Genomic DNA, 9,947 nt, shown 5'->3' with positions numbered 1-9,947 from the left:
AGACATTCGGGAGTTTGTGGCGAACTCCTCGTACAGGACATTTTGCGAGCTTCAGGAAAATGCACGGAAGAGGGAGATTGAGCTAGACTCAGGCCAGGGAGGAGGTGGAGTCTCAGGGGAGGGATCAGCGACCGACACATTCCTAGCCGGCAGCCAAGCGGGCCAAGCCCGCTGATCCCAAATCTGGGAGCCAGAAGGGCCACACTTGTGGAAAGTGCGGCAAGGGTCATGATGGAGTATGTAGAGTTGGAACTTGCTACAAATGTGGCAAGGAAGGGCATATGGCCAAGGACCGCCCCAAGGGGTTTGCAGGATGTTTTCACTACAACCAGATCGGACACTGGAAGGTGGAGTGTTCGCAGTTGCGGGGATCAGCTCAAGGAGCACCTCAGGGATCTGCCCCTACCGCCATTAGAGTTACCGAGAGTCGCCCAGTGTAGGCTGAGGCTCCGAAGGCACGAGGGAGAGCCTTTCAGTTGACCGCGGAGGAGGTCCGCGCAGCCCCCGATGTCGTGGCTGGTATGTATTCTTTCGTGTATTTATTTTGATGATTGAGATATTATGCTTATATTATGTTATGCGTAGTTACTTTTCCTGTGAATTTTGTACCTGCCTTGGTGTTATTTGATTCAGGTGCGAGTTAGTCTTTTGTATCTTTCGCTTTTAGTCAGCATATTAGTGTTAGTCGCGAGGTGCTGAGTCGGCCTCTGAGAGTTTCCATAACTGACGAGAGGGTGATATATGCCACGGAGGTGATCCGCGGGTGCGTATTCAAGATTTTCGGTATTGAGTTCCCGATTGACTTGGTTCCTATTGCGATGGGTGATGTTTGTATCATTGTGGGCATGGACTGGTTGAGTAGATTCAGTGCGGTTATCGACTGCGAGCGATAGCTGGTGACCATACGAGACCCTAGTGGGGGAGTTCTTACGGTGTATGGTGAGGGTACACGTTCTGGATCAGCGTTTTGTTCGGCCGCTAGGGTGAGGCAGTGTCTACAGTAGGATTGTAAGGGTTTTATGGCGTATGTGATGGATACGCGTGTTGATTCTGAGAGGCCGAGGTCAGTGGAGGAGGTTCCGATAGTACGTGAGTTCCCAGATGTCTTTCCAGAGGAGTTGCCGGGTGTGCCTCCCATGAGGCAAGTGAAGTTCAGTATCGATTTGGTTCCGGGAGCCGTGCCTATTGCCAAGGTGCCTTATCGACTTGCACCTTCAGAGATGCAAGAGTTGTCCTCGCAGCTTCAGGAGCTGTTGGGAAAGGGGTTTATTCGGCCGAGCAGCTCTCTGTGGGGAGCGCCTATCCTTTTTTTCAAGAAGAGGATGGTTCACACCGGATGTGCATTGATTACTGGGAGTTGAACAAGCTGACGGTCAAGAACCATTACCCGTTGCCGACGATCAACGATTTGTTCGATCAGTTACAGGGACCATCTTGGTTCTCCAAGATAGATTTGAGGTCTGGATACCATCAGGTGAGGGTGCGAGATGAGGACATCCAGAAGACAGCGTTCAGGACGTGTTATGGGCATTACAAGTTTGTGGTGATGCCTTTCGGGCTCACAATTGCCACGGCAGTGTTCATGGATCTCATTAACCGAGTGTGCAGGCTGATGCTGGATCGGTAAGTCATTGTATTCATCGATGACATCTTGGTATATTCGAGATCTAGAGAGCAGCATGAGGAGCATTTGAGGGAGATCCTCGGAGTTCTGAGATCGGAGAGGCTTTATGCCAAATTCTCCAAGTGTGATTTCTGGTTGCGAGAGGTCCAGTTCCTGGGACATCTCGTTAACCAGAAACGGATATTGGTCGACCCGGCCAAAGTTGAGGCGGTGATGAGTTGGGAGGTGCCGAGGTTACCCTACGAGATCAGGAGTTTTCTAGGGTTGGCCGGTTTTTATCAGAGATTTATCAAGGATTTCTCTAAGATCGCAGTGCCACTCACCAGATTGACCCGGAAGGGTGTTGCTTTTTCAAGGGGCCCCGAGCAGCAGGCCTCCTTTGGGACGCTTTGCCAAAGGTTATGCAAGGCCCCGGTGTTAGCCTTCCCTGAGGGAATGGAGAATTTTGTCGTATACTGCGATGCATCGATTTTGGGATTGGGAGCGGTATTGATGCAGAGAGGGCATGTGACAGCGTATGCATCGAGACAGTTGAAGCCACATGAGCCAAGGTATCCCACCCATGACCTAGAGTTGTGGGCAGTGGTGTTCGCCCTCAAGATTTAGCGTCACTATCTGTATGGGGTTCGGTGTATGATACACACGGACCATAAGAGCTTGAAATATTTGATGGATCAGCCCAACCTAAATAAGCGGAAAAGGAGGTGGTTGGATGTGGTTAAGGATTATAATTGTGAGATCCTGTACCATCCGGGCAAGGCTAATGTGGTAGCCGACGCCCTGAGTCGCAGGGCGGAGAGCCCCCCATTGCGAGGTGTATGTTTGCGTTTGACCGTGATGGCTTCGGTATTGGACACCATTCGTGGAGCACAGGCTGAGGTCGTAAGGTCGGAGAACCAAAAGAGGGAGCGAGTGGTAGGGTTGGTATCAGAGTTTGTTACCGATGGTCGGGGGCTTATGACATTTCAGGGGGCTGATTTGGGTACCGTTTGTGGGAGGGACGCGTACCATTTTGATGGAAGAGGCTCATCGGTCGATCCATCCGGGGGCCACTAAGATGTATTTGGATCTGAGGAGGGAGTATTGGTGGCCCTGTATGAAGAGGGATGTTGCGTGGTTTGTTGATAGGTGCTTAACCTGCCGTAGGGTTAAGGTCGAGCACCAGACACCGCACGGTAGGTTGCAACCGTTGGAGGTTCCCGAATGGCAGTGGGAATAGATTACCATGGATTTTGTCACCAAATTGCCAAGAACTGCGAGGGGAGTTGATGCAATTTGGGTGATTGTGGACTGGTTGACGAAGAGCGCCCACTTCCTTGCTATTAGTGAGAGCTCCTCCGCAGAGAAGTTAGCAGAGATGTGCGTGAGGGAAGTGGTATCTCGGCCTGGGGTGCTGATCTCGATTGTCTCGGACCGGGATGTACGTTTCACTTCCAGATTCTGTAAGAAGTTTCATGAGGAGCTGGGTACTAGGCTGCATTTTAGTACCGCATATCACCCCCAGACAGACGGACAGAGTGAGCGGACGATTCAGACGCTCGAGGACATGCTCCGGGCATGTGTGATGGATTTCAGGGGGAGTTGGGATACGTACTTGCCCTTGGCAGAGTTTTCTTACAACAACAACCATCATTCGAGCATTGGTATGCCACCCTTTGAGTTGTTGTATGGGAGGAGGTGTCGGACCCCCATTTGTTGCGGAGAAGTTGGACAGCGTGTTATGGGCAGTACTTATATCGTACTTCAGACGAGAGAGCAGATCCAGCAGGTCAGACAGAGGTTGTTGACCGCTCAGAGTCGTCAGAAGAGTTATGCGGACAGACGCCGGTCCGAGCTTGAGTTTCAGGTCGGCGATTTTGTGCTCCTTAAGGTCCCTCCTTGGAAAGGAGTGATTCGATTCAGGAAGAGGGGAAAGTTGGGGCCCCGATATATTGGTCCATTTTGGGTGGTCGCAAGGACAGGAAGGGTAGCCTATCGTTTGGAATTGCCAGCAGAATTGGGGCAGATTCACGACACTTTCCATGTGTCACAATTGCGGAAGTGTATAGCCGATGAGTCGGCAGTGGTTCCATTATAGGATATTCAGGTGGATGCGAGCCTGAATTATGCTGAGAGACCAGTGGCAATCAAAGATCGGAAAATCAAGGTTCTGAGGAACAAGGAGGTACCCTTGGTTTTGGTTCATGGCAGCATCATAATGTGTCCGATTTGACTTGGGAGCCGGAGTGTGAGATGCGCGAGCAACATCCGGAGTTATTTGCAGAGCGAGACTTCGAGGGCGAAGTCTAGTTCTAGTGGGGGAGAATTGTAACATCCCGGATTCCCAGGTATTATTCATTCTTATATTTTTGGTATTTTGTGAGGAGACTCGGCGAGTTGGAGCTCAAACTCGCCGAGTAGGATCGCGATTTTGGACGCAGGTTCGCGTCTGGACTCGGCGAGTCCAAGGAGTGGACTTGGCGATTCCACGCTGTTTAATGAAACCCTAATTCTTCGGGTTTGGAGCCTATTTAAGGGCACTTATAGCCTCCCATTGCGGATACCAGTCCCTTTAGAGAACCCTAAGAGAGCTAATTCGTTTTCAGAGAGAGGAAGGCACTTTTGGGCCTTTGTATTCTTTGTTTAGCAAGAGGAAGGTAGCAAGAGCAAGGAGGAGGTGAGATTCCAGAAGATCCAGAGTCCAGAGGCTTCATTTTGAGGTAATGGTTCGAATCTCCTTCTGTTTTAGGGTTGATATTTAGAGTTACGGTTTTATAACCCCTTTGGAGAATAATTATGTGAAGCAAATGGTCCCTCTTCGAGTTTGTGCCTTGGATCTGGACTCAAAGAGGTCCAGAGACCTTAATCATTGGAGCTTTTTGGGTTATTATGGAGTCATTGGACCTAGGTGGTTATTTTTGGGACCAAATCACCTTTTGATGCCTTGTGGGGGTTATACAAGCATCAAGTTTCGAACTTTACGTGACATTCATGCTTGGGAAGGCCAGATCTATGGTTTGGGAAAGCAGATCTGACCTCTGAAGGTCAATAGATTTTGTGCATGGCATGAACTCGCCGAGTTGTTCTTGAGACTCGGCGAGTAGGGATGGGGTTTCACGTAAAGTGTTCAGCAAGTAGACTCGCCAGGTTGGGGGATGACACAGTGAGTCAGGGAGAGTCAATATGGGGCTGAGTCAAGCCTGAACTTGCCGAGTTGTTCTTGAGACTCGGCGAGTTGAGTCGTGGTTTCTCCGCGGTTCATGCCAGGCGGAACTCGTCGAGTTAGGGAAGTACTCGACATGCCAAGAGAGGATCTGAGGGAGTCAGTGAACGCGTATAGACTCGCCGAGTCGCTTTGGTGCGCTCGCCGCGTCCGGTCAAAGTTGACCGTTGACCAGAGTTGACGAGTGTTGACTTGATAGGGTTAGTCAACCTTAGTTGTAAAAGTGTTAATTAGAGATATATTGTATTATAGGAAGATTATAGCTTGGGGGATCGAGCACGAGTGATTTTAGGGATTTGCGAGTTATCGAGATACATGAGGTGAGTCTTCTCACTATACTTTACCTTGAGTAGGTAACTAGAGTATGTGATACAGTGTTTGTATGCTATATATGTGTTATGTGTTGCACTGCATTATTCTATGTGATTTATGCTGTGCATGTTTACAAAGTTAGAACCTGAGGGTTCAGAGAGTTTGGATGCACGGACCCACAGAGTTATAGCCTCGAGTGGCTAATATGTGTTATATGTGGTATTTTGGGGAACTCACTAAGCTTTGTGCTTACAGTGTTTGGTGTTATTTGTTTCAGGTACTAGTGACGACCGTGGGAAGGCGCCATCTTGATCAGTACACACACACGGGATTTTATGTTATGAGATCTTGGGATTTTTGTATGACATGGATTGAATTTCAAACATGGGCGTTTTTACGAATATTAAATGAATTATGTTTTTATAAAATGAGAAAAATTGTTTTGAAATTTACGGTGTGACATGGAACCTCAAGCTTTAGCTTCCAAGAACACCTTTCCTTCTTCTTCACTAAGTTACCAAAGCACAATTAGCTCCAATAACACTCACACACACTAAGGACGGTGGGAAGCTCTCTTTTATGGGTTCACTCACTAATACGGAGGCTGAGAAATGAGCCTTAGCACCCTTTAAATAGTGCACAAGTCGGATTAGGGTTTTGCACTTGGGTCGGGTACGCCTGGCGTAACTCTGGGTACGGCCAGCGTACTTTGGCGACACCGCGTCCAAATTAAGCGCATGAGTACACGCAGCGTACCCCTCTGGTACGCCCAGCGTACTCACTTGCTAAAGAAAAATTCCACTCAAGGACTAAACATGACCACTCCACAAAGAACAAGGATGAAAGAAATGTACCTGAATCTCGGGGTGTTACAGTATCCCTAACAAGTCGATTCTTGAAGGCTTGATTGCATCATACAAATGATGAATGCCACTTTGGTGTGATAAAAATCGAAATGTGAAGATTCTTTTCTGTAAAATTCTTTTCTTCCCTGTATATAATCTCAAAAGACTTTTAATTTAGTAATAATTGTAAGCATTCAAGTTTTGAAGTTGGATAGATTGATCATTGATACTTTATGGAGATGGGATTGAATTTTTTTAGGATTGTTCTTTTCTCTATATAATCTCAAAACACTTTTGTTGCTTTTCATTTGATGATAACAGGTTGGACAGTTACATGCTGGACAAAATCTGTCATTATGTTATAAATTATCTCTCAGCCATGGCTAAACAAAGGTAAAAGATTTACCTTTTTAGTCCTTCAAAGTTTCATTTGACATTTTAATTTAAATCAGTTCTCAATCACCTGTAGGGAATGCCCTGAGGAATGCCACAAAGCTATCTCCACCTTGATGTTTTCTGCAACAAGCTTTCTTTATCTGCTAGAAATGCACGAACTAATGATTCTATATGAGCCAAATGGTGTTTGGCAATAGGTGTAGCACCTATCAATCAGGTAGCTTGACTAAACCAGATAAAGCAATCGATGGAATTTTTTGGATTTGGGCAAAATGGTCTTTCTATTGTATCACAATTGTCATCAAGAGGAATTACTCCAAAAGTCTTTTCACATTGCTTAAAGGGAGATGGATTGGGTGGTGGGAAGCTTGTTTTTAGTGAGATTTTGGCCCCGCTATGTTTTATAGTCCCTTTGTCCCATCACAGTACGTATCATTGAAGGGTATTTTACGAAATATCAAAATTTGAAACTTTTATTTTGATTATACAACCAGAAACCACAATAGAAATGTAATTGTTAATTTCTTATCTTGTAATCTTATATTATCTTTGATCTTTTCGGCATCATTACAATCTTGATCTAGAAAGTATTTCGGTCAACGGTCAAATGTTGACCATTGACCCAACTACTTTCTCAAAAAATTAAGCATTTGAATTTTGTGTTAAGTGGTTGTGTTTGTTTTTTCATCTTCATTAAAGATAAATGTTGATGTTTCACAATTAACAACACATGCATCTCAAAGGGGACTCAGTGTTATTTAGTTACATCAAGGTACCTCCAAAATGTATGTTTTATACTTTTTATCCTTTTGATCTTTTCATTTCATTTCAAGAACATTTAACTGATCTTTTTTTTTTTGACTTATAAACAACATAAATGGGATTTCTCTTGAGGTTTCCTTAAACTTTGCTGGTGGTGTGATATGTGCATAATTAGTTAATTATTTAACATATATTCTTAGTTATTTTTGGTTAGTTATGAGAATAATTTGGACAAAAGGTACTTAAAATGCTTTGAATTGTGTTTTCAGTCCAAAAGATATGCTTGGAGGCAAAAAGGAGAAAAGGAAAGCAAGAGAAGATTAAAGGGTGAAAAAGAAGACCTACTCGGCGAGTACATCGGCCTTACTCGACGAGTACACGATGAGATGCTAGAAGATATGTACGACTGCTAATCTGAAGACGGATAAGTATTGACCTACTCGGCGAGTTGATTCTGCTACTCGCCGAGTAGCCTCTGTTTTGAGATATCTTTATAAGACGGATCCTTATCACTTGGGACGAAACCTCTGGCGAATTTTGGAGAATTAGCTGCGACTAAAAGGTTCAGAAGGCGTTGAAGAACCCTAAGCTTCAAGAGTTGGAAGAATTCAAGCAATTAGGTTAATTCTACCACTTAGACTTAGGAATTAAACATGTTTGCTTTCATAAACTTTGTTTCTATACTTGTTTCTACTGCAACTATGAGCTAAACTCGTTTTTGTTTCTGTTTGGGGAATACCAAAGAACTCCTATGGTTTAATTATTGAATTTTGTTTAATTGTCTATTGGTGATTTGTTAAATTAAGTTTGTTAAAGAACCTTATGTGTTAATCACTACTATTTTCTGTTAATTGGAAGGCAATTAGGTTGCATGAACATCACTTAATTGTTAACCTCATATGTCTATGTGAATGCTAAAACGTATGCTTGGAAGTAATGATTATGAAACTAAGATTAATAAGAAAATAGGAAGATTAATGTGTGAGCTTGTTGAGAAACCATCAACAAGAGGTTAATTGAATTAATAACTTAATTGACCATTACAAATCTTATTTAACCCAAATAATTAATCTAGGGAATTAATGAGTTTAAACACTTGATCAACGCTTAAATTAGTTAATTGTCTAAGGGTTAGGAGTAATGAACATGAACCTAACTATTATCATTGGTAACCAATAGCAATTAATCTATCTTAACTTAAATAACCATAGGAGTGAATTGGTTGAACCTAAATAGAAACATCTTTATCAAATTTGGTGAATAGTTGTTGCTTTAGTTAATTAGTTAAATTTAGTTTGTTTAAGTTTCTAGTCTTGCAAAACTAGAGAAAAACCATTTACTTTTATTATTTGTTTTAGTTAAAATTAGCTATTAGTTTAATTTCCGTTCCCTGAGTTCGATACCTTACTTATCAATCTATACCACTTAAAGACAGGTTCACTGCCTTTGTGTGCTCAAATTATTAATAAAAGTAGGGATAAAACTAGTTGAATTTACACACATCAAGTTTTTGGCGCCGTTGCCGGGGAACGGTTCTAAATAATTAAGCTAATTCCTAATTTTTTCGATCCTTTGTGTGAGTTTACTTGCATAAAGTTCATTTATTACAGTTTAGTAAATAGTAATTAGGTTTTAGTATCTGTTTTAGTTAGGTTTAAAACTTAGAATTTTTTTTGAAAAATCACTGCTACTCGCCGAGTGCACTCGCGCCTACTCGGCGAGTAACAGCTTATTTAGGATTTTTTTTTTCTTTTAGTTGTTTGCAATCTTTTTGTTCTTTTTACGCTTTTATTTGATTAATTTCAGGACTTTCATGACCAGAGGAGCAAACACACCACTGGTACCCCCGTTTGAAGACCCCAAATCCGAATTGAAAAGAAACAAAGGGAAGGACGTGGAGAGTTCAAGCACACCAAAGAAATCACCATTGTCCAACTTGAAGACTGTTTTCGGGAAAAAGAAGAGCAGCAAATCAGGAGCTTCAAGTGCTTCCTTAATAATTGAAGAGCCAATTCAAGAAGAGATTAGATACGAAACCGAGGAAGAAGACGAGGCAACTTACGAGCAAGACACCGAATCGGAGGAAGAGTTAGCATTCACTATGGCTAACATTGATGAAATTCCCATGGGAGAATGGAAGAAGAGGATGCGCGACGACCATGGCCCGGGACTTGTGCAACCCGCAATTCCCGCAACTGCCACCTTTGAGCTAAAAGGTCATATCCTAGCTTCACTCAAGGAGATACCTTTCTACGGGAAAGATCATGAAGATGCCTACAAACATTTGGATGAAGTAAATGATGTTGCTGATTACTTCAACATTCCAAATGTCACCCGCGAAACTCAGCTGCTTCGGATGCTTCCGGTAACCTTCAAGGGTGCTGCTAAAGACTGGCTCAAATCACTTCCTCCCGGGTCAGTGACTACTTGGGCCAGAATGAAGGAAGAATTTATAGATCACTTTTGCCCACCATCAAAGATAGCCAAGCTCAAGAAGGCCATTGCAAATTTTGAACAACAAGCTGGAGAGTCGTTATATGAAGCATGGGAGAGGTACAAAAGTCTGCTATGAAATTGCCCACACCATGATCTAAATAGCCAACAAGAAGTGTCCATCTTTTATGATGGAGTCAATGTCACGACCCGGCAGCTGCTAGACTCACAAGGCCCACTTACGAAGAAGCCACCCCCGGTGATCAAAGAATTAATTGAAGAATTCTCTAAACACTCTAGAGAATACCACAAACCAAGGAATGATGTCACGAGGGGAGCCGCGTATGCTGCTACTGAAGATTTATCCGCGGTC

General features: G+C 43.7%; 1 non-coding gene across 1 annotated transcript; it reads right to left on the bottom strand.

The window, feature by feature from the left end:
* Window positions 1-9,626: 9,626 nt before the first annotated feature.
* LOC145033145 (small nucleolar RNA R71) lies at window positions 9,627-9,733 on the bottom strand. Its single transcript, XR_013677384.1, has one exon. It is a non-coding gene; the product is annotated as a small nucleolar RNA R71 (small nucleolar RNA).
* Between the last annotated feature and the right edge of the window lie 214 nt (window positions 9,734-9,947).

Source organism: Lactuca saligna, chromosome 2, assembly GCF_052625555.1.
Source record: "Lactuca saligna cultivar CGN05327 chromosome 2, ASM5262555v1, whole genome shotgun sequence".
Classification (NCBI taxonomy): domain Eukaryota; kingdom Viridiplantae; phylum Streptophyta; class Magnoliopsida; order Asterales; family Asteraceae; genus Lactuca; species Lactuca saligna.
Note: the sequence above shows the minus strand (reverse complement) of the source record. Positions and strands in the feature narration are given on the sequence as shown.